Source organism: Lissotriton vulgaris, chromosome 7 (genome assembly GCF_964263255.1).
Source record: "Lissotriton vulgaris chromosome 7, aLisVul1.2, whole genome shotgun sequence".
In the NCBI taxonomy this organism is placed as follows: Eukaryota; Metazoa; Chordata; class Amphibia; order Caudata; family Salamandridae; genus Lissotriton; species Lissotriton vulgaris.
Window position 1 is genome coordinate 413,056,318 of NC_141695.1, and position 26,035 is coordinate 413,082,352.

Below are 26,035 nucleotides of genomic sequence, written 5' to 3' on the forward strand. Positions count from 1 at the left end.
GAGATCTGCAGACTCTTATTTATATTTTCATTGGAAACTCAATTTTGGAAAGACTGTCTTTTGCCTCTAATTAGGTGCCCGTCAGTAAATGCTGGTGGGTAACAATACCTGAGTAGAATAAGCACTGCAGCTGATGCATAAAGGAGATTGATGAAGCTGAACTTGTCATTATATAATGCAGACCTTGACTGCAAATGAATGGATCATGCTCAATCCAGCTGATACCTTGGAGTAGAACAATTGACTAAATGAAAAACATGAAAAAGTTTGTGGATATTAAGTTGATATGACGATGCGTGAATTTTTAAGAAAATTCAATGTAAAGCTAATGTCTTCAGTGCTAGTACTCCTGATGCATTTACATAATAGAAGGTTGCAATGTACTTCACATTAACTGAAGCGCTGTTAAATGTTAAAATGTTTGTTTTTATGATTTTCCTTGTTAATTTGAAGCACTTTTTATGAAGGGTGTGTGTCATGGTAGGTTTTGCATGTAAAGATGGTATCTTCATTACACCAAAAATGAGGAAGGAACAAGAGAGAGGGGACTGGGTGGACAGAATGGAAAGGGTAATAGGGACAAATTAGAAGATGGAATTTTGGGAAATGAGAACAAGCTTCACTCTCCCTGCTCACCTGAATTTCCAGCCGGAACCAAGAAGTGCTCCGGTCTCCTTGACGTCCAAAGAATACCATTGGTTCCCATGATGTCTTCCTCATCTCTCCCTCCTGCATAGCTACTCTCTCTGGATTCCCTGTGACATCCTAAGTCAAAGCTTCAAGACCTTCTTTAAACTTCAGTCAAGTGGAAGCACTAGGCTAAGTACTTGCTATCAGGATAGTGTGCCTTGTTTGTGATTTCCTCCAGCGCTTCATGTGTGTTTATAATCAGGACCCTTCTTGCAACCTTTGTGTTTGACCTGTGATTGCAGAAGGACTAAATATTTTAGCTCTGTGTTTTTCTGATGTACAGTAGTGCATATAGAAAGCACTTCAGAGTCTTTGATTATGTATGATCCTTGTACACTTAAATTAGGATTTCGAGTTTAACTCTACGGAGTGTCCCGCACTTCAATCTGTCATTTTGGTTATTCTGCTTTCATGCCGTTCTGTCAATGAAACCCGTATGTACCTGTCCATGAAGTCAAAACATGGTCAGTGTATATCAACACCTGTGACTGTACCGATGACAACTGCCTCCTCTAGTTATTTCCAGTGTATTGCATCAAAGCACAACCAGAGGTTCAGGTCCAGTGCATATGTACCTCGTGGACACAGAAGGTCTCAGGAGTGGAAAATCCTGTTGCGCAGTGTCTCACAGCCACTGAACAGATCCAGCATTGCAAGCCTCGCTTTTCTTATCTTATCTAACCCCTTTCCCCCCAGGGCAGAGTTTGTGACCTAAGGTTAGTTTCCTCTGCAATTACTGTCCTCGAGAGGTATAGGCAATTCAATATCGGCTCCAGTGTTGTCTCCACAGTTGGGACCATATGAGTGTATGGCACCATGCTCAGGAGCAGGAGTCAATACTTTGATATCCCTGAGTCTTAAAAAAGGAGGCAAGCCTGCATGATCTTGGGGATCACTGTGCTCTCAATCAAGAGTCAGGTCTTCTCCAGCATGGTCAGGGTTGCAGTCAGCAATGCAACACAGCAGAACAGCGGTTCTTCTAGAGCAGCAGTCATCATACCAGGACAGCAGTCCTTCCTCCTGTCAGAGTTCTTCACAAGTCCAGTAGCATCTGATCTGGTGGTGTCAGAGACCCAGTACTTATACTCAGTTGTGTCTTTGAAGTGGAGGTGATTTACAAGAAGGGCTTTTAAGTGCACAGAGGTTCTCTATCCCTGCTCTGGCTCCAGACTCACTACAGGGGGGTATGCAGCCCTTTTTGAGGGGACGGAACACTGCCTAGTCATCCAATCCATCCTAGAATGGCCAATGAGGATCTGTATGGCCACTCAGTCACAACAAACCTTCTTTTGTGTGTGGCTGTCTGGAGGGAATGAATACAAGTCCAGCTGTCACCCACACCAAACGTGTATTGGAAACAGGCTGCATGAACACAGTGCTAAAAGCAGGGAAATGCAATCTTTCAAAAAGTGGCATTTCTCAAATAGTAATGATAAATTCAACTTTGCCAGCAAAGAGAATTTATCATTACCATTTTAATGATATGAAACATGACAGAGCTACTACTTCTCAATCAGTAATTGCAGCTTATAAGTGTAAGAAGGATCCAAATGTTAACCTTTGAGAGGGGTAGGCCTCACATTAGCGAAAAATGGATTTAGGTTTTTCTTACTACCAGGACATGCAAAACTTAACAGTACATGTCCTACCTTCTAATTACACAGCTACCTGTCCTATGGGCTACCTAGGGCCGACCGAAGGGGTGGCATATATGTTATAAAGGGGAGTTTAAGGCTTGGCTTGGGGTTTTAAATTCCAAGTAAAACTGAACATATAGGCTCTGCATTGACAGCCCTGAGACATGTTTAAAGTGCTACTGGTGTTGTTGGCACAATCAGTGCTGCAGGCCCACTAGTTGAATTTAATTTACAGGCCCTGGGCACACATAGTGCACTCTACTGTAGACTTATAGATACATTAAGAATTTTGTATTTGTGATGTCAATCAAATCATGTTTTAGGGGAGAGGGAAATGGGGCCAGATGTATGACCAAGGAATTTGCAACTAACAAACTGCGTCGCAATAGCAACTCAGAATTTGCCAGTCACAATTTGGTATGCACAACAGTGTCTGCAACGCTGATTGCAATTCCCAATGGGGCCATACATTGCATGCCTCATGCATATTTATAAGGCACTCGCAATTTGTGACCCCAGTGGGAATGGCTGGCCCTCCCAGGTATGATGGCCTGCAGGGCTCAGCAGACCTCCATGTCTGGGACTGCTTTTCTATAAAGCGTTTTTTTAATGCAATCCGTTTTCTTTAAAGGAAAACTGGATGCATTTAAAAAGAGGCAAGTTAAATGTTTTTGTAAAAAATTTTAAGGGCTGCCCTTAAAAAATATTTTTAGAGCCAGTCATGAAGGGAAAGGGTCCACTGGGGTTTAGTCAAATGAAATCTCTGGAGGAAAAACAGCCTGTTTCCACATATGATGTTTTTGCAATAAATAAGAAGAATCATCAACCAATCATAGGCCTATTAAAACTACTAAAAACACCATCACAACCTTAGAATGCATTAACTATGGATTTTATAGCAGATCTTCCACCAGACAACAAATGTACTACTATTGCAGTGGTTATGGACTTGTTCACCAAAATGGCACATTTTATTCCAATCATGGGAAACACATTGCATCAGAACCCAGTGAAATATTTTTACAATAAGTTGTCAAATTACATTGGCTACCAACCATAGTAATAACTGACCGGGGAGCTACATTTAAATCCAAATTCTGGAAAGAATTAAAAAAAGAATTTAAAAAGCTGTAATAATAGACATAAAAAGTCACTCAAGAAATAGAAACCTATTCAGGATCAATCATTTTGGGTGAATCATTTATGTTTTGCAAACTTTTGCCATAATAACACTAACCCTTTGCCTACAGGCTTCATTTCTTTCTTCCGGTCTCCAAAATTTCCACCTATAATTCTTCATTGCCACTATAAAACAAGATTCCATATGCCCATCTGCTTTTAAATATAAAGTTAGGGATGCTGTCTGGGTGTCCACCAAGCATATAACACTGTATAGAAAAAAGAAATTCCAACACTGAGTTGTCAGTCCATTTTCATTACATAAAATCTATAGTCCAAGTGCTATGAAGATGGCATTTCCATAGACCATGAAAATCCATCAACTCTTTTATGTATATTTAATGAAACCAGTAAAGAAAAGTACTCATATTTTGCATGGCCTCATGCACCTATCATTCACAACTCTAATGTAGAATATGAAATACAGTCAATTTTGTATTTTCATTTCACAAAATTGAAATTGCAGTATTTGATTAATTAAAAGGTTATGGAGTTGAGGATAGATCAAGGGAATATGCTGAAAATATTCATGCATCCCAAATCATAGATTTTTTAAAATGCACCCTAAAAATCCTAGACCAAAAAATGGCCATAAAGTGGGGGGTTCTGTCATGATCATGGATAAGCTGATAGGGGAATACAGAGGTGTCAGGCAACACTGGCAACTTACAGTGACAGGCTTCGTGAGGAGGAGCCATCCTGGAGCCTAGGGGACTACAATTTCCATCAGCTCATGGGTAAAATGTTAGTTTGTAATTTTACTAGAATGTAAGTATGTAATGTTAGAATGTAGGGCTGTCGTGAGGGGAACCTTGGGGAGTTTGTACACGGTGCTGTAGAAGACGGTTGCCTTGCTGTCTGCTCCTGTTGGTGGGTATTTAAGGTGTCTTGTTTTCCTGCAATAAATCTACTTATCAGATCCAATGTTGTCTGCCTCTTCACTACATAAAGTTGGCAACGAGCGGGAAAAGGTAAAAAGAAAGCAGCACTCACAAATATTTAAAAGTTGCTGGCGTTGTGCTGAAGACCCATTTTCTTTGAGTAGCTGTTTCTACTCATCCCAGGGTCGTTGGGTCATTGAACTATGCCATCCGACCTCTGGTAGGATTTATATTTTTAGATTTTGGACTTCCTCTGCCTCTTCACTACACTCTGGTTGCTCTACTACATGTGTGTAAGTAGTGTTAGTATACTAACCAATGCATCATGGTCCTAGGGAGCGCTACCTCCCGGACGCAGCTCGTACAATGTCCCGGGGTGTGCATCGGAGGGACATTTATGTTTCCTATTAGAGCGCGGGTGCATGGCTTCCACCCTGTGATAGCAAATCCTTGTTTTACTAGTTAAAGTGAGAGGAGGAAAACCTTGTATCGCTTTAATAGAGCGGATCTAGATGGTAAAAATGGAGGGAAAAAAAAGAAGCTGGGTCTCACCCGTTCATTTAAATGAGGCCCCTGGTGGGTACTGTTCTGTGGCCAATCCTATTATTATATTGTGGGGTCTCTGTAGGACTGGGGATCTTAATGTCACATGTAAATTAGACGCGGGAGGGCACAGAGACGTTTTGCAGCCTAGGGGATCGCCGTGCTGTGGGCTTGTGCTGGGGGCATAACAAACGCAGGGGGCGTGTGGAACGTTCCGCCCTTCATGCCATGTCTCATATCGTGTGCTAATCCCACCCTGCTCCCTTTAAATACCCCTGCACCCCATAATCATAACACACCCTTACTCCTCAAAATATCCCAAAACCCTTAAACACTAACCCATCTTAACCCTATAAATATACCCTGTACCCCAAAACCCAAACCTAGCCCTGAACCCTTAAAATACCCATGTACCCCAAAACCCAAACCTATCCCTGAACCCTAAAAATACCCCTGTACCCCAAAACCCAAACCTAGCCCAGAACCCTAAAAATAACCCTGTACCCCATAACCCAAACCTACACCGAACCCTAAAATACTCCTGTACCCCATAACCCAAACCTAGCCCTGAACCCTAAAAATACCCCTGTACCCCTAAATCCAAACCTAGCCCTGAACCCTTAAAATACCCCTGTACCCCAAAAACCAAACCTACCCCTGAACCCTAAAAATACCCCTATACCCCATAACCCAAACCTAGCCCTTAACCCTAAAAATACCCCTGTACCCCAAAACCCATACCTATCCCTAAACCCTAAAACTACCCCTGTACCCCATAACTAAAACTGTATCTGAACCCTTAAAATACCCAAACACCCCAAAACATATACCTCAGTACCCCAAAACAATACCCCTATACCCATACTTACCTTATCCAAACATTAACCCCTTCCACGCTGATGACGAGCTGGGCTCGTCATGGCGTAGCCTCCTCGCACGCTGATGACGAGCCCAGCTCGTCACGTAACATGCGCTTTTGAAAATCTCAGCGTAGGAGCGGAATTCCGCTAGCAAGCATGTGGTTAAAAAAAACATGCTTATACCATTCATCCATTTACAACGAATTACGTTGTAAATGTATGCGTGGTAAAAGCATATAAAATGTAATGCCATGCGTTATAATGGCATTGCGGAGTGATGGTACTTTTGTAATGAAAGTATGCGGAGTGATAGTATGCGGAAAGAAAGTTGCGGAATAATGGTTGTTTACCCTATCCCGGTAAGTAAATTGGTGGTGCGGCGGCCCACATCTCCAGCAACATACTCATATTGTTTCACCACCCATTTGAAAAATGCACAGGTCTCTCTCATTGATGGCCAGCACCAACATACACTTTTAGACACACCTCCCGCCACAAGTTCTAGAATTGCGAACTTTAGAGCTGGGGAGCTACGTTCGAATCTCGGCATCAGCTCAACATCCTGTGATTCCAGGCAAATCGCTTTGTCTCCCCGTGCCTACCACAAATGAATGTGTTCTTCTGTAATGTAAATTGTGCTCATGCCATGTTGTCGAGTTTGCGCTATATAATATTGTAAGGAAAAATAATGTAGTAAACTCGAGTTCACACACTACTGAACGCGCACTCTTAAGTGCATCAGCAGTGCACTGTGAATCGGAGCGTTTCACTGGCCTGTCACAGATAAGAAATGCTATCAAAACGAAATCCTAGAGAACAACATACTACTGTCCGGCAGCAATTCATACCCGGACAACGTCGGGACGGGCTGCTAGTGGTGTTATAAAGTGATAAACGCATAGAACGCTTGTAGTTGTAGAATTACGCAGGCTTTATTTATGCAAGGTGCACTGCAAATTTATAAATGTTTTCCCTCATAACCCCCTATAACATACAATTTTCACAATAAACTACAGACAAGTGTTGTCAGAAAAAGAAGACCTATACTCTCACTTATTTATTGGAAAAAAATAACCTTTATTAAAACAACACAAATAAATGGGTACACAAGTTCATTAGAACAAACAACAGTAAAACATGAAATACATGGGTTGGACTCCTATGGGAGCAGCGTACAAAACCTGCAAGACAAAAATGAAACATAAGTATGTGTGCCATGTGGAAGAGGAAAAGAAAGGTGATGACACGCGCATGATTGACTGCAGCGCGATTGAATTGAAACGTATTTCGAAACCTTTTTAAAATAATACTGTTGTGATTGATTGTGAATTGCACGGATGACAGTAACTCTGGAGAGTAAACTACTTTTTAATCGCTTCCTGTGGGGTTGATTTTAATTATTTCACTGAAGCAATCTGTTCTATTGCCACACTTTAATTTTCACTCACCTTCATGTCTCGTGAATTTTATCGCTGCACTCTGTCGCCCCTGCAACCCCGGTCCACGGCAAGCGCTAGGCTTGTTTGTTGTGGAGGGTGCAGGGCGGTACCTTCTTCTGGGTTCCCTCCCGGTGCTGGCACTGATTGGGCGAGTGTTGTGGAGGCGGAGCTGAATGCTAGCCCGTCCTCGACATAAACCTGATGCCCCCTAATACGCTCAGCGGAGACGCGCAGCGGAGACACGCAGCGTCCGCGCCGTCCAAGCGCCGAAGACACGCCAAAGACTAGCTGTCTGTGCCCGTCCGTGCCAGGACAGGGCACAGGGCAGAAGGCTATGCTCCACCTACTCACAAAAGGCTGGTAAGATCCCCTAGTCAGCTTAAAGCGCTATGCCCGACCACTAACACTAGGTGTAAATCGCTTGAACTCCACAAGACAGGAGTTACTTCCTGCCTAAACTGCAACCTTACCCTTACCATTTGCCAACCTCATCCTGACTCCAGGAGGAGGCATAGGAAACGCAAACAGCCCCGTAATGTCAAGGCACAAGAATACTTGTTCTACAGCACCAACTGCCGCTCACTACCGAAACACAAATTAGACATCTTTAATCTCCTACTGGAAGACAAACCAAGCGTCCTCTTCCTGACAGAAACATGACTACACAAGAGTGCTGGCCCGGACGTTGCTACTGCCCTCCCCGCCAACTATGCAATCGCTAGGAAAGATAGATCTAACCAACTAGGAGGTGGAATTGCAATCATCTTCAATAGAGATCTGAAATGTACTTTAGACCCAGTCGACATCCCTGAATGCGAAGCCGGCTTTTTTAAAATATCTTTGAACCCGAACTTTACGATGTCCGGCCTACTGATATACTGGCCCCCGGGCAACTCATCCCAATGGGCGTCAAACCTAGCCAATCATATCACTCCGTATTACATAGCCTCCAAAAACTTCTCACTATTCGGAGACCTCAACTTGCATCTTGACGACCCATCCACCCCCTCTTGCTCTAACTTGCCAGATGATCTGATGGCTCTTAACCTGACTTTAGTCAACTCTGGACCTACCCACAAAGTAGGCCATCTGCTCGACCCTATCATTACTAATATCAACGACTTAAAAAGGCATGACACCACCCCCATTTGTTGGTCTGACCACCACTTAATAAAATTCAGCCTCAAACTCCCACCTGTCACCACCACGCAACCAGTTTTTCCAGCTACATCCAGGAAAAACTGGAAATTACTTGACATGGCAAAACTAAATTCAGCACTCCATGAAAACCCACCTAGAAAAGATCACAACATGGAAAGCTTAGCAGTAGCTACTCAACATTGGCTTAGTGACACCGCTGACTACTGCTTACCCACCCCTCATACCAAAGGAAACAGACACCGTCACCCTGCCCCATGGTTTAACGACCTTCTGAAAATTGAAAAATCGAAATGCAAGGCACTTGAGCGTCAATGGCGTAAGACTACGTCCTGACATAAAAAAGACTTACCATGAAGCCAGGAATCTATACCACACTGCTTGCGCGAAAGCGCGAGCCTTGTTAGTTTCGAACACTATCATGGAAGCTACTAATAAGCCTAAAACTCTGTTTAACAAGGTCAAAGACCTTGCGGGTGCACAAACCACAGCCATGGCTCCCCCTCTTAATACTCAGCAATGCCAAGATCTAGCCTGTTTCTTTACGGACAAAATCGAGAAAATCATCAGGGACATTAAAACTAACAATAATGACCCATCCCCTTTGGCTGACACGGACTACGCTCCCTCCATCGAGAATACCTTGGAATTCTGGCCTTCCATCACGGTGATCATACTGAAGACCATCTTTAAGACCATTAAATCCGGCTCGCCCCCTGGACCCGATTCCCATTAAAGTACTCAAACAATTGGATGATCGCTCCCTGGAAATCATCGTTGATATGCTCAACTCCTCGCTAGAACTTTCGACAGTCCCAGCCCTCTGGAAACACGCCATGATAACTCCATTGCTAAAAAAGCCCACAGCAAATCCGGAAATCCTAGCAAACTACAGTCCCATATCTCTGCTCCCTGCCTTCTCCAAATGCTTAGAGAGACAGGTCCACTCGGTCTTATCCACCTTTGCTGAAAACAATTCGCTCCTGCATCCTTCGCAATCGGGTTTTCGTGCTGGTTTCTCGACGGAAACTACTCTTCTAGGAGTAACGGAACACATCCGGAAACTCCTTGATAATGGTCAAACGGTCGCGCTCGTGCTCCTAGACCTGAGCGGGGCCTTTGACACCATATCCCACGAAACACTTATTAAGGCGTTAAACAGAAACGGCTATACAGCTGTGCTCTCGCAACTACTTAAGGGTATCAACATTCAGTACAATGACAATTGAAAAATAAAATTTAGAAGCAGATTCTTTGGTGTGTTTCTTGTCACTGCACGATGACGATTTAATATGTCCAGACTTGAAGCACAGTCACAGTAAGCCGACACGTGTTTCGTCGTGTACTGGTGAGTCAACACGACTCTTCAGGGCTTTATGCTCAACTCAGAGAAAGTGAGTTGAGGATAGTCTGGCGCTTGAATTGACAATATGAAGACTAGTGGAAAATGTTCTAACCACTAGTTTTTGTCTATTCTTGTATAGACATCGGTAAGACAGTATGTTCAATTGGTAAGGAACACTGGAGTGATTTCACTGCTATGTTTTATCCAATGGGTTGGTCGAGTTATTCCAAGAGTAAACTTAATACGGGTAAGTGGATAACCGTGCCGGGAGGGGATCCATTAGATTAGGCACAAAAGAAAACGGGTGCGTTTCTTCATACGCGATGCGCGATGGTGCGGTATCCCTCCTCTTTAGTTTCCCGGTCGCCGTCTTTACTCTTGGAATAACTCGACCAACCCATTGGATAAAACATAGCAGTGAAATCACTCCAGTGTTCCTTACCAATTGAACATACTGTCTTACCGATGTCTATACAAGAATAGACAAAAACTAGTGGTTAGAACATTTTCCACTAGTCTTCATATTGTCAATTCAAGCGCCAGACTATCCTCAACTCACTTTCTCTGAGTTGAGCATAAAGCCCTGAAGAGTCGTGTTGACTCACCAGTACACGACGAAACACGTGTCGGCTTACTGTGACTGTGCTTCAAGTCTGGACATATTAAATCGTCATCTTGCAGTGACAAGAAACACACCAAAGAATCTGCTTCTAAATTTTATTTTTCAATTGTCATTGTACTGAATGTTGATACCCTTAAGTAGTTGCGAGAGCACAGCTGTATAATTGTTGCCAAGTCTCTGACTTCATTGGACGGTTAAGGGTGTTTTCCGTCTGCTCTTCACGCACTACCTCTGACTTACTCATACCACACACTGTTACGTAGAAATTAAGGCAGAGCGCCCTACATGTCTGAACTCTTCTAAAAACCCTGACCGCTGATTTCATTAAACAGAAACGGCGTCCGTGGGAAAGCGCTCGAATGGATCCGGTCCTTCCTGGCTCAACGGACATTCCAAATAACATCCTCTTCGACCTGCTCCGACACTTTTAAAGACCCTCATGGAGTTCCCCTGTTTTTTAACCTCTACCTCAGACCCCTGGCCGACCTAGCAGAAAGATCTGGACTCACCCTCATGACCTACGCCGACGATTCCCAAATTATTTTCTCCCTATCTGAATCCAGTCCCTCATCCCTGTCTCTCCTCAAATTAGGGCTTCAAAACATCCTAAATTGGAAGACAAGAAATCAATTAAAGCTAAACGGAGACAAAACGGAGATTCTTCTTCTACGGAAACAACGAGATCTTTGGAACCTCTCACACTGGCCCAACCAGATGGGAAATTTCCCCACCCCAGTTACCCAAGTACGTAATCTGGGAGTCATCATGGATAGCTCCCTCTCCATGAAACAACAGGCCAGCAAAGCTGTCGGCCTATGCCTTACCATCATCAAATGGCTGAGGAAAATCCTTTGGATGCTGCCCTCCCTCACTCAAAAAACTGTAGTCAATGCCCTCATCACATCACAGCTTGACTACGGTAACATTCTGTACCTTGGTTCCAACAAAGCGGTAGTTAGTCGGCTGCAGCTTGTCCAAAACTCAGCTGTTAGACTACTGTGCAGAATCCCCAAAAATTCCGGAGTCTCGAGCTACCGTTGTGAGCTCCACTGGCTCAGGGTAGAAAGCAGAATCCGATTCAAAGCCCTGAACTATATGTTCAGAATCAAAGCAGGCATTGCACCCAAATACCTTTTAGCTCTGGCCATCCTTACACTTCCAAGCGAAACCTTCGGTCGCAATCAGCCGCTAACTTCTGCGTACCAAGGTTTAAACTTGCAAGAATGGGAGGCAGATCCTTTGCCCACCTAGGACCATCCTTCTGGAACGCACTTCCTCTCTACATTCGAAATGAGGAAAGCCATGCTAGGTTCAGAAAGCACGTCAAGACTTGGCTATTCGAACAATAACTTGAATAACCAGAAATCCCCTGCTACCTTTATGCTGTGTCTCGGCGCCGGAGAACCCTTCTTGGGTAGCTGTTGCGCCTTACAAGTTAAATAAATAAATAAATAAATAAATAAAGGTTATCCGAATGAAAGGAAAATAATGAGAATGGGAGGGAGAGGGAGTGATTGGAAGGGAGAAGGGGAGGGAGAGTCAAAAGGACAGAGGGAGGAGGAGACAGAGCGTCGGCCTAGTGCACCCAGCCCTCCGTTTTTACCTCCCTTCACCCTTTTGTGTAGGATGCTGGGATCCACGAGAAAGAGTGTGGTCCAGCAAGTCCTTAAAATGAAACATATGAATGAGGCCAGATATTACATTATTAGCTACGGGAACATTGCATGCCTGCACCTGTGCCCCCAGGGTGCTACACCCCAGCACTTTCCCCCGCACTGTGCTCCACTGTAGGTCCTGCATGCCGAGGCTTCACTCCTCACCTGCCACCATAAGTGTGTCCAATGACATGTTGGTGCAAGCTCTGAGAATGGGTACCTTTGTAGGATGGGAGAGCAGGTATCCGGTCAGGGACGGTGTCTTGATTCCATGATGGAAGGCGTCAGAATGCAAGAGGGCATCATGATGGGGTGAGCACCCACTCCGCCCCTTTTTTGGCTCAATCAACTAAGTGTCTGAAAAGGGATAACTAATTTAATGGTGGAAATGTCTGGAGGTAAATGAAGGTTTATTTCAAGCTTAATAGAAAACAACAGTTGAGTGCATCCTTTGTTTTTGAATTACGATCTGTTAGTGGGAATTGTGGTTAGAGTACATGAGAATACACAAGGTAAAATAATATTATGGTATACCAACGCTCAGGCCTACAGTGCGGTCCAGCAGGTCTTTAAAATGAGACAGAGATGGGACTGAATGAGGTCAGAGACCACATCATTACACAGGGCAGCTTGGCTTGGTTGCAAATATACACTCAGGCTGATGCATCCCACCCCTCCTGCAGCACCATGCTCAATTGGAGCCCCTGTGCACCCACGCTCACTGCATACCTGCTGTCGTCTGTGTAAACACTACGGGCAGCAGTGTTCACAATTCAGTTGTGGTGTTGGTTGCAGGATGGTGTACACCTCATGGATTCCTTACAAAACATGATGGGGCAGTAGGGTTTACAATTTAGAGCCAGTGTTGATTGCCAGAATCGTGTACACCTCATGGATCCCTTTTTTTTATTGCGCATTGTGATATGCGAGGTGGATGCGGCCATATCACCTGAGGCAGTGTGGAAGAACTGGGACATGTGGTGTTGTTGTTATCCTATTTATAGGTATGCAAACTGGGCTGGGCTTGTGTACACCAGGCCAGCGTAGGGGTGTGATTAATTGTTCTGGGGATCTGGGTGTTGTTCAGTTCCTAGCTGGCCAGGAAGTGTACTTATGTGTGTTTCTTTTGCAGTTTTGATGTTGCAGAATGCGCAATTTAAATTAATGTAGCATGTATCGGGAGGGCGGCAACTATTGTTAATGAGATGCTGTTCGAAAAGATTAAATGGCGAATATCACATGTCGTTGTCAAGGTTGTGGATATGTGCAGTCACGCATGTCAATGATGTGCGGTATTATCAAAAGTGTTGCTATCGCGAAGCGTACACATGTGAATGTGCTCGGATGGAGGGAGGATCAGCGGTGAGGCCATTTCATACAAAGTGATAACGCTCATTACAGTCAAGCAATGTATGTCAAACGTGAATCTGAAAGTCTCTCATATAACACACTACTATATAGGTAAAGCCTGACAACAGAGGGTACAGCAATACAAATCAGCACATTACTGTTTACTGTTTGTCTCATGTGATCTAGGGTGTGCACTCTGCCCGTGGCTGATGATACTTCTTAGAGCCACCAATACCCAGGCCGAAAGACAATAATGTGCACACACACACCAGCGGCATCGTGTAACACACATTTGTTTTTTGATGTAACGTTTGAGATGCATGGCCATCTCACGTGGAAGGCTAATGTACAGACCATGAATATTGATCAAGATGATTGTTGCATGTTGTGTGTAATATAATATATGTGTTTACAGAAAAAAAACTTTTCAAAAAAGCTCTTTAAGCAGAAGAAGTGTCTCTCATCAAACGCTGTAGAGAGAATGACTAAAATGGGTGGGGTCGTCCAACTGTTACAATGGGAAATGTTATGAAGCAATCAAATGCTTTTTTTTAAGGTCACATGGCAATCGCGCACTGAGCGTGCAAGGAGGCCGCACCCGACGGGATTTTGAGAAAACATATTTATTATAATATACGTTTATTACAGTTAGAACTATATAAATGTTTAAAATATTTTAGATTATTGCTTGCTATCATAAACTTTTAAAAGTTTTTTAGATATACATCTGAGACAAAAAATAAGAGGGAATGGCGTACCCGGTGCGACACAATACGTCAGTGAAGTAACACAGGGCCTGGTGGCATGCACTTGTCACATACGCAACGTGCACCGGACGCGCCCCCATATGTACATGAAGTAATGCATGACTTGGTACTTCGTACCCATCAGATACCAAAGTAGCAGCTGGGGCGACTTCATGCGTATATGATGTTACGTGGGACGCGGTGCCACAAACCCGTTGGATACAAAATGTGCATCTTTTACGAGTTTAGCAATATGGTGGATCGGATTCATGTGGTGATGGAGCTTGGTACGCTACCGGTATGGGATTGCAGTTTTCTCCCTAAAAAAAAGAGCTACATATTTTTAAGGGAAGAGATAAAACATGAAATAATTTTTTTAATTTAAAATAAAAAAGTATAATAGAGTTCCAAAATATTTAAAAATATAATAGAAAAAATATAGGTTTTATAAACAATAAAATATGAAATTAACATTAAAAAAAAGTTGAAATTCACTGAAAAAACCATAGATTATACAGACATTATAGTTAGGAATTAGCATTAAAAAACCTTAGAAATTCACTAAAAAAACATGTGTTTCAGGGATGTTATTGTTAGTTGACTCATATGAAACCAGAAAAATTACGCACTCACGTGGTGCGCCCCGTGGCGCGTCGTGTAAGCACATCGGGTCATGTGACCTGAAAATAACACTTTTAATTGGTGCAGAACAGTTTTGGTTTCCAAATTATGAAAGCCCGGGTCATGTGACCTGAAAATAACACTTTTCATTGGTTCAGGACAGTTTATTTTCCAAATGATGAAAGCCCCCTCCTTTTTTCCTTATTCTGACTTTGTCCTTTGAGTGAGGAAGACCTGTTTGGAGATCTTTGTGTTATATTTTGTACTTTACAATGGCTACAGTAGCAGCAGCAGCTGCAGCATCTGCACCACCACCACCACCACCACCAAGAGGACCACCACAACATCACATTGGTGGTCAAGAAGAAGAGGAGGAGGAGGAGGAATAGGAGGAGGGGAGGAGGTGGCTGTCAGAAGACAATACCCCATATAAGCCAAAGCAGCACATTGTATGGGAGTTTTTTTCCATCCCAGAGGGAAAGAAGAAAGTGAATGCGCCAAAGGTGACTTGCCAAATCTGTGGCATTGAACTTTCAAGGGGGAACCCTAATAAAAAATGTTCCTTTGGTAATAACACCATGATCCGGCACATGCAGCGCAAGCATCCCAACAACTATGCTGCTGCAGAGGTGAGAGAACTGGCCAGCAACCCTCCCCAATCTTCACCCAGCACCTTCAAACGAAAGCAACCCACTCCATCGGGACCAGAAACAAGGGAGATGGTCCCAAACATTCAACAAAAGTTTGGGCAATACAAGATCTCTTGTATTTTTTGTGGCAAGACCATCACCTACGGTGAGCAAAGCATAACGCTCATCAACCGTGCTGGTGACAAACACAAATGCCCCAAAAATCCTTAATTTTTTCCTGATTTTTTTTGCTCCACTTGAGCCGTTTTCAATTCCCTGTTTTTTGTTTCTCCCCATAAAAACAACAAAAAAAAAAAAATAGTTCATAAAAGCCAAAAAAAGTACAAAATGTTCAAAAAACATAAAAAAATATAAAACAACAAAAAGAAGAAAAAAAACAGTTCTTTTTAGAACTACCTCCAATTTATAAAAAAGGCTACATTTTTTAAAAACTCTATCATTCTTTTTTCCCCATGAAACGCTCCCCCGCGCAAAAAAAAAATATATATATATATACATATATATATATAAATATATATATATATATATATATATATATATATATATATATATATATATATATAATACCTTAGATATTCACTGACAAAACCATAGGTTTCAGGGACGTTATAGTTAGTTGGACATTTTACTCGTACAAAACTCAGTAATACCGATTCCTTAAATGCAATGTAGGAAGCACATTTAAGAGTACTTTTGAGCCTTATGAAATCGGTAATTACCACCAACTTCAAGTTGGTGGTAATTACCAATTTCCCTTAAAAAAGTAATTTTTTGCTTTTTTTAAAGTGCCATGTGGCACACATCCATGCCCTTAAGGCATGTATGTGCACCACATGTGCACACATGCATATTTCAGGGGTGCAATAGGGTGTCCCTTGTACACCTTGGCACCCTTGAAATACCTCCTGGTAATATTGATTTGGTAATACCGAATCGCTAATACTGAATGTCTTCACATTCATTCCTATGGGGCTCCAAGCCCATAGAAATGAATCGGTAGGTATTCCTTATAACCAAATCTCAATTACCGATTCGGTTATAAGGAATATTAAGGATTTGGTATTTTTTACCGAATCTTTACCTACGTAGGAAATACCAATTTCTTAATAGCGAATTGGTAAAATTCACTATTAAGAAATCAATATTTCTGATTTACCCACATCTGGCCCGAAGTTTGGTATTTTAGAGCACACTACAATAAACTTTCCAAATTTTTCTTCAAACTGATCAGTACTAATCACTTTCCCATCTCCTCCAACATCTGTAATTGTCAAACTTTCACTTTCTATGGACTGCTCGTCTGAACCAATATATCGCATTTCAATATCATCACACTTTTCTTTTGAACATCCGATAAAGAACCATAAAAAGACATGTATTCAGTTCACTTAAACATACTGCAGGACTTTTTACATAGTACAGTTTCCTTACAAACTTCCGCATTTCTGAATGGTTTACTGCTAACATCCTCAAGTGATGAAAAACTCTTTTACAAACTTTTCTTGAAAGACAAGCCAGTGAATGCCCATATTTTGTCTATTTTCTTACATTACATGGATCTAGTCCTTGTAACAACTTAATCTTCTGTTTAATCATTTTCTGTGTATATACTCGTAGCAAATTTCGCATTATATCAATAGATTCCTGTTGAATACTACAAATACTACTACAACCGCACTTATACACAGGAGCTTGTGGACATTTCCCTTGCGCTTATTCAGCTATTAACTGTACTGCACTTTTACCAACCATTTCCTCCTTTGGAAGAGGACAACCACCCTGGGCTTCATAGTAACGACCTCCAGTATCAACTGCAAATGGTAAACTATTTACCTAGAAGCAACTTTCCTCATTAAAAAAGGCTCACTAGTAGAAGTATGTTTCCAATGTTCACTAAAGATTTTGCAAAAGTTGATTCTGTTCACAAGTCACTTTTTTCTACTTTTGTCTTTCAACACTTTGACTATTGCATCCAACAGTTTGATTCTCTTCAAGATCAGAATGAATACATTCTGTTTTAAATTGAAAGCAGTCTCCAGTATACTTTCAATACGCTGCTTCTCTTTGAATTGCAACACTTTCCTTTTATATTTGCAGCATGTTTTCATTAAACTCTGGATCACTCTAGATCATGGTTACTTACAAACTTTCTATTGGGGGCCAAATTTACAGTGTGGTTTGTATCCGAGGGCCGTACCTGCGGGGGCGGGGTCAGTGGGGAAGGGGTGGGGCTAGAGCAAAAAAAAACTGTGACCATGAGGTTGATCACAGGTCCCTGCAGCGGACGCCTTCGTCCACTGAGCGACCAGACCCAAAATACACACATACACTCTCTCTCTCTCTCTCCTTCTCCCTCTCCCTCCCTCTCCCTCTCTCTTTCACCCTCATTCTCTCCCCTTCCCTCTCTCTCCCTTCCATCCTCTCTCTCCGTCTCTCTCCCTCTGTCTCTCTCCCTCTGTCTCACTCTCTCTGACTCCAACTCCCTCTCTCCATCTCTCCCTCTGTCTCATTCACTCTGACTGTCTCACTCCCTCTCTTGCTCTGTCTCACTCACCCTGACAGTCTCCCTCACTCTAATTCCCTCTCTCTCCTTTCCTCTGTCTCCCTCTCTCTCCTTCCCTCTCCCTCATTCCCTCTGCCTCCCTCTGCCTCCCTCTGTCTCCTTCCCTCTCCCTCACTCTGAGGTCTCCCTCACTCTGAGGTCTCCCTCTATCTGAGGTCTCCCTCTCTCTAAGGTCTCCCTCTCTCGGAGGTCTCCCTCTCTTGGAGGTCTCCCACTCTATCCTTCCCTCTGTCTCCCTCCCTCTGTCTACCTCACTCTGAGGTCTCCCTCTCTCTCTCTCTTTCCCTCTGTCTCCCTCCCTCTGTCTACCTCACTCTGAGGTCTCCCTCTCTCTCTCTCCTTCCCTCTCCCTCACTCTGAGGTCTCTCTCACTCTGAGGTCTCCCTCTATCTGAGGTCTCCCTCTCTCTAAGGTCTCCCTCTCTCGGAAGTCTCCCTCTCTTGGAGGTCACCCACTCTATCCTTCCCTCTGTCTCCCTCCCTCTGTCTACCTCACTCTGAGGTCTCCCTCTCTCTCTCTCCTTCCCTCTGTCTCCCTCACTATGAGGTCTCCCTCTCTCTCGTTCCCTCCCCCTCTCTCTGAGGTCTCCCTCTCTCTGAGGTCTCCCTCTCTCTACTTCTGTCTCCCTCCCTCTGTCTCCCTCTGTCTCCCTCCCTCTGTCTACTTTGCTCTCCCTCCCTCCCTCCCTTGCTCCCTCTCCCTCGCCCTCCCTCCCTCGCTTTCCCTCCCTCACTCTCTGTCCCTTGCTCTCCCTCCCTCCCTCTCCCCTGCTTGCTCTCCCTCTATCGCTCTCCCTCCCTTCCTCGCTCTCCCTCCCTCACTCTCCCTTGCTACTTCACTTGCTCACCCTCCCTCCCTCGCTCTCCCTCCCTTGCTCTCCCTCCCTCGTGCCCCTCTCCCTCCCTCCATCGCTCTCGCTCGCTCTCCCTCCCTTGCTCTCCCTCCCTCGCTCTCCCACGCTTGCTCTCCCTCCATCTCTCGCTCTCCCTCCGTCTCTCTCCCTCACTCTCCCTCGCTTGCTCTCCCTCCCCCGCTCTTCTTCCCTCACACTCCCTCTCCCTCCATCGCTCCCCCTCTCCCTTCCTCTCCCTCCCTCGTTCTCCCTCCCTTGCTCCCCCTTGCTCTCCCTCCCTCTTTCCCTCACTTGCTCTCCATCCCTCTACCTCTCTTGCTCTCCTTTGCTTGCTCTCCCTCCCTCGCTCGATCTCCCTCCCTCACTCTCCCTCCCTTCCTTGCTCTCCCTCCCCTTTACTCCCTCTCCCTCCCTCACTCTCCCTCGCGCTCCCTCTCCCTCCATCACTCTCCATCGCTCCCTCTCTCTCACTCTCCCTTGCTACCTCGCTTGCTCTCCCTCCCTCCCTTGCTCTCCCTCCCTCGCTCTCCCTCCCTCGTTCTCCCTCCCTCGCTCAACCTCCCTCGCCCCCCCTTCCCCCGCTCTCCCTCTCCCTCCCTCCCTTGCTCTCCCTCCCTTGCTCTCCCTCCCTCCCTCTCCCTTGCTTGCTCTCCCTCCCTCCCTCTCCCTGGCTTGCTCTACCTCCCTCTCCCTCCCTCCCTCGATCTTCCTCCCTCCCTTACTCTCCCTCGCTTGCTCTCCCTCCCTTCCTCACTCTACCTCCCTTGCTCTCCCTCCCTCCCTCTCTCTCCCTCCCTCGCTTGCTCTCCCTCCCTGGCTTGCGTTCTCCTTTGCTTGCTCTCCCTCCCTCGCTTGCTATCCCTCCCTCCCTCGCTCTCCCTTCATCGCTCCCTCTCTCTCCCTTGCTCCCTCGCTCTCCCTCGCTCTCCCTCACTCTCTCGCTCTCTCTCGCTCCCTCGCTCTCTCGCTCTCCCTCGGTCTCTCTCTTTCCCTCGCTCCCTCGCGTGCTCTCCCTCACGGGCTCTCCTTCGCTCCCTCGCTTGCTCCCTTTCACTCCCTCACACACTCTCCCTCCTTCCCCCGCTTGCTCTTCCTCCCTCGCTTGCTCTCCCTCCCTCGCTCTCCCTCCTCACCCTGCCTGTGTGTTCCGTGGCTGTGACAGCTTCCAGGCACACACACACAGCCGCACCGAAGCACTTCATAGGTCTTTAAAAGACCATTGGCATGTTAATGAGGCTTTGTTCACCTCTCAGCGCCCCTGCAGCCCCACTCTTGACTATGGCGGGAATCGCCCGGCCCCCAGAGAGCAGCGGAGTCTGAGTTGCGCTCTGGTTGCAGACACTCCAAAAAAAAAAAGTCGGGTACGATGTCTGCAAGGTCCGCGGGCCGCCAGGGAAGGCTTGCTGGGCCGCCACCAGCCCGCGGGCCGTACAATGAGTACCCCTCCTCTAGATCGAAAACGTCTCTGATGAATTTCTTGAAATTGCTTGTGTTTCCGAGAAACAGATACTGTTTCTTTATCATGTTTCCTTTTCCTGGTATTTTAAATTGAAGTCTTCTTCACCTTTACTTGAAACATTCTTCTGTTTGCTTTGTGCAATGTTTTTTTCATTAAATGGTCGTAATAATTTTTTCACAAAATGTCTAGTACTTTTACTAGAACAAACTGTTTCTGTACTACTCGCATTTTTCTCTAATTGAAGACCTTTCCTTTTGTCAAATATATATTTTTCTTCTCTTTTCTTTTTTTTCACTCCCTCTAGGCATTTGGAAATGTTAATCCAAATGAAACAATTTTCTGAAAAACAAAAAAATAGATTCAATTATCTTTTACATCTGTTCACTATAATATAATAATAACATACAATTGCAAAACTTCTACTAACGACTGATGGAGCACAACAGGGGAGCAATAGGATGACAAGTAGTGCCATAGAACAAACAGCAAGTATTTATTTTATTATTCAAATACACCTTTACTATTTATATGTAACTGCACTACTACGTACTTTTCACCTCTCTGCCGCACCCCACCACCCCACAGCACTCTCTCTGCAACCCATTGCAGACAACTTTATAGATAGTATTTTTAAACATTGTAATCTATGTACTTAGGATGATATTATCAACCAAACGGCACACACAAAAATTACCATTATTAGCCTAACAATTTTATCTACAACTTTGCAAACATAACACTGCAACCAGGACTTTAATTGGGGGGTGTCTTTGGGGGTCTGAGCACCAGGCACTTTATTTTTTGGGGCCTTGAAACGGGTCTTTATTGTGCTCTATTTTCGGGCCTCGCAAATGTAGTCCATTTTTTCTTTATTATTGCACTGTAGTGCAACTGTGAGAGCATGCACATTGCTCACTACTGAGAAGTGCAGACATCATGCGAGGTGAGTCGCATTATAGGAGAAGGGAAATTCTTTAAAGAGAGCCATTTTCTCTCAGGATTTCCCTTCTCTTTTTGCAAAGCAGGAGTAACATCATTGTAGGGTGATTATCAGACAGCCCACCAGGTGCACAACGCCCATTTCCCCGGAATCTCTGAGACAGCTTCCCGGGCGCACACACAGAGCCGCACCTGAGTACTTCACAGGTCTTCGAAAGACCATTTTTTTTGTAAATGAGACTCTTGTCTTTTTCACCCTTTTTTACAGCCCCTACATCCCAACTCAGCCTATCGCTTGAAGAATTAGGTCCCCCTGAAATTTTGCTCTAGTTGCTCCTCTGCAGATGACCACAAGCAGGCAACTCCAGCACGACCCTGCTCTGACCTTCCACAGTGTCTCGTTTTAGTGCTACGAAAACACACACTTTGCTGGCCCACTTAGTTCTCACACCCTCTTTTAATATAAAGATAAAAGCTGTGCAATTCCTTTTATATTCCTATACTTTGCTTCATGTGGAAATATAGAACTGCAGGTTTTCACCACCCCAAATTAGCTCTTCAGTATACTCTCTCAAATGTAAGAAGTATAGGTATTCAGTATCTGTGAGTCACAGCCACTTTCAAGCAGTGTTCCTATATACAACTGGACAAAACTTTATGGTTATAAATTAACGCCTTACCCTGAAAAGCTCCTTTACATTTCTTTTGCTAGATGAACCTTTGTTCAAAACACCACCACAAAGAGAAACTCAAAGCTTTGTTGTTCTTTATAAGAAACATCTGTCTGTCATCACCAGCCTTTTCGACCCCTTAAGAGGCTGGGTGGATGATTATAATATGCCGTATTTAGGATCGGGCAGAGGGTGCACGGAAATAGGGAAAGCTAGTTGAATAAAGGGCGAGTGGATGCATGGCCAGATGGATGAATACAAAGGTCTAGATGGATGGATGTATCAATGTATGGATGGAAGGATAAATGAATGCATAGACCAGTACTTAGGATAGACGCGTGGGCTTATAGATGCTTAGGATTGGTTCTGGAACAGATGTATCTATGGATATATAGGAGTATGGCTGCATGGATGGCACAGTGCTTATGAAAGGGGAGGAAACTGATAGATGCTTAAGATACGTGCAGGAACAGATGTATGTATATAAGTAGGAATGTATGCATCAATTAAAGATTGTTTGATGGCACAGTGCTTAGGATGGATGGATGCTGGGCTTTAATTGGGCCGGGTCTGAGGCCCGGCAGTTATTTTCAGGGAGCCTCCAAACAGGTCTCTATCAGGCTCTATTTTCGGCCCTCGCAAACATAGTAATTTTTCTTTATTTTACTGCAGTGGTAGCATGCACATCGATGTACGCATGCTCATTTTGCTCACTACTGAGAATTGGAGACATCATGTTAGGGGAGCCACGTTGTAGAAAGAATGTTTTTTTCCGAATGTATGATAATTGGAGGGGATTTTCTAAATCACACAATGCTATTTATCTTGATTTAGACCATACGCCTACTTACATGGCCCACACCCCTTTAAGAGGTTTGCCCCCCTTTTAGAGCACCCCCAGTTTATTTTTTCCCACATAAAATCCTGACTACACCATAGTAACAAAGAAATAGTTAAGCTTCCATTGAAATCTACAATGGCGCCAAGTTTCATAATTTGCCATCAATGCTGGCAGTCTTCTGCCACAGTGCAAGAGTGTCTATCAGCATATTTGTTATCCACAGAAATGTTGTCTAATTTGTGTACATGTCTGCTGGAACACTCATCACCAAAACATATTAAAACATGGGAATTTGCCAGAAAAATATATACCATACTATTAAGCGATTCATATATGGGCCCACTACCTCTACACCACCCTCTTCCCATCCATCCTTAACCTTACAAAATAAAAGAAAGAGCCCCATCAAACCTAGTTGAGTCACTATAGCAAATACAAGAACTTAATTTCAACAACTACCTGCCGGAACGCTCATCAACAAAGCTTATTAAAACATGCAAATTTGCGAGTAAAACATACACCATGCTATAGGGCACTTTATATGTGCTCCCAGTGGTTCTACAACACCTTTAGTACCTCGACATAGGCACATTACCAAATTTTGTGTTTTAAGCCAATATACCCACTTTCCCACCCCCACCCCCACCCGGGCTTAACCGGACATTTCCCTTGCGCTTATTCAGCTATTAACTGTACTGCACTTTTACCAACCATTTCCTCCTTTGGAAGAGGACAACCACCCTGGGCTTCATAGTAACGACCTCCAGTATCAACTGCAAATGGTAAACTATTTACCTAGAAGCAACTTTCCTCATTAAAAAAGGCTCACTAGTAGAAGTATGTTTCCAATGTTCACTAAAGATTTTGCAAAAGTTGATTCTGTTCACAAGTCACTTTTTTCTACTTTTGTCTTTCAACACTTTGACTATTGCATCCAACAGTTTGATTCTCTTCAAGATCAGAATGAATACATTCTGTTTTAAATTGAAAGCAGTCTCCAGTATACTTTCAATACGCTGCTTCTCTTTGAATTGCAACACTTTCCTTTTATATTTGCAGCATGTTTTCATTAAACTCTGGATCACTCTAGATCATGGTTACTTACAAACTTTCTATTGGGGGCCAAATTTACAGTGTGGTTTGTATCCGAGGGCCGTACCTGCGGGGGCGGGGTCAGTGGGGAAGGGGTGGGGCTAGAGCAAAAAAAAACTGTGACCATGAGGTTGATCACAGGTCCCTGCAGCGGACGCCTTCGTCCACTGAGCGACCAGACCCAAAATACACACATACACTCTCTCTCTCTCTCTCCTTCTCCCTCTCCCTCCCTCTCCCTCTCTCTTTCACCCTCATTCTCTCCCCTTCCCTCTCTCTCCCTCCCTCTCTCTCCCTTCCATCCTCTCTCTCCGTCTCTCTCCCTCTGTCTCTCTCCCTCTGTCTCACTCTCTCTGACTCCAACTCCCTCTCTCCATCTCTCCCTCTGTCTCATTCACTCTGACTGTCTCACTCCCTCTCTTGCTCTGTCTCACTCACCCTGACAGTCTCCCTCACTCTAATTCCCTCTCTCTCCTTTCCTCTGTCTCCCTCTCTCTCCTTCCCTCTCCCTCATTCCCTCTGCCTCCCTCTGCCTCCCTCTGTCTCCTTCCCTCTCCCTCACTCTGAGGTCTCCCTCACTCTGAGGTCTCCCTCTATCTGAGGTCTCCCTCTCTCTAAGGTCTCCCTCTCTCGGAGGTCTCCCTCTCTTGGAGGTCTCCCACTCTATCCTTCCCTCTGTCTCCCTCCCTCTGTCTACCTCACTCTGAGGTCTCCCTCTCTCTCTCTCTTTCCCTCTGTCTCCCTCCCTCTGTCTACCTCACTCTGAGGTCTCCCTCTCTCTCTCTCCTTCCCTCTCCCTCACTCTGAGGTCTCTCTCACTCTGAGGTCTCCCTCTATCTGAGGTCTCCCTCTCTCTAAGGTCTCCCTCTCTCGGAAGTCTCCCTCTCTTGGAGGTCACCCACTCTATCCTTCCCTCTGTCTCCCTCCCTCTGTCTACCTCACTCTGAGGTCTCCCTCTCTCTCTCTCCTTCCCTCTGTCTCCCTCACTATGAGGTCTCCCTCTCTCTCGTTCCCTCCCCCTCTCTCTGAGGTCTCCCTCTCTCTGAGGTCTCCCTCTCTCTACTTCTGTCTCCCTCCCTCTGTCTCCCTCTGTCTCCCTCCCTCTGTCTACTTTGCTCTCCCTCCCTCCCTCCCTTGCTCCCTCTCCCTCGCCCTCCCTCCCTCGCTTTCCCTCCCTCACTCTCTGTCCCTTGCTCTCCCTCCCTCCCTCTCCCCTGCTTGCTCTCCCTCTATCGCTCTCCCTCCCTTCCTCGCTCTCCCTCCCTCACTCTCCCTTGCTACTTCACTTGCTCACCCTCCCTCCCTCGCTCTCCCTCCCTTGCTCTCCCTCCCTCGTGCCCCTCTCCCTCCCTCCATCGCTCTCGCTCGCTCTCCCTCCCTTGCTCTCCCTCCCTCGCTCTCCCACGCTTGCTCTCCCTCCATCTCTCGCTCTCCCTCCGTCTCTCTCCCTCACTCTCCCTCGCTTGCTCTCCCTCCCCCGCTCTTCTTCCCTCACACTCCCTCTCCCTCCATCGCTCCCCCTCTCCCTTCCTCTCCCTCCCTCGTTCTCCCTCCCTTGCTCCCCCTTGCTCTCCCTCCCTCTTTCCCTCACTTGCTCTCCATCCCTCTACCTCTCTTGCTCTCCTTTGCTTGCTCTCCCTCCCTCGCTCGATCTCCCTCCCTCACTCTCCCTCCCTTCCTTGCTCTCCCTCCCCTTTACTCCCTCTCCCTCCCTCACTCTCCCTCGCGCTCCCTCTCCCTCCATCACTCTCCATCGCTCCCTCTCTCTCACTCTCCCTTGCTACCTCGCTTGCTCTCCCTCCCTCCCTTGCTCTCCCTCCCTCGCTCTCCCTCCCTCGTTCTCCCTCCCTCGCTCAACCTCCCTCGCCCCCCCTTCCCCCGCTCTCCCTCTCCCTCCCTCCCTTGCTCTCCCTCCCTTGCTCTCCCTCCCTCCCTCTCCCTTGCTTGCTCTCCCTCCCTCCCTCTCCCTGGCTTGCTCTACCTCCCTCTCCCTCCCTCCCTCGATCTTCCTCCCTCCCTTACTCTCCCTCGCTTGCTCTCCCTCCCTTCCTCACTCTACCTCCCTTGCTCTCCCTCCCTCCCTCTCTCTCCCTCCCTCGCTTGCTCTCCCTCCCTGGCTTGCGTTCTCCTTTGCTTGCTCTCCCTCCCTCGCTTGCTATCCCTCCCTCCCTCGCTCTCCCTTCATCGCTCCCTCTCTCTCCCTTGCTCCCTCGCTCTCCCTCGCTCTCCCTCACTCTCTCG

General features: G+C 45.4%; 1 protein-coding gene across 1 annotated transcript in view; it reads right to left on the reverse strand.

The window, feature by feature from the left end:
• The window catches only part of LOC147701763 (sulfotransferase 2B1-like), a 524,091-nt gene that overhangs the window by 35,663 nt on the left and 462,393 nt on the right, over nt 1–26,035 (reverse strand). The gene's annotated exons all lie outside the window — the stretch shown is intronic.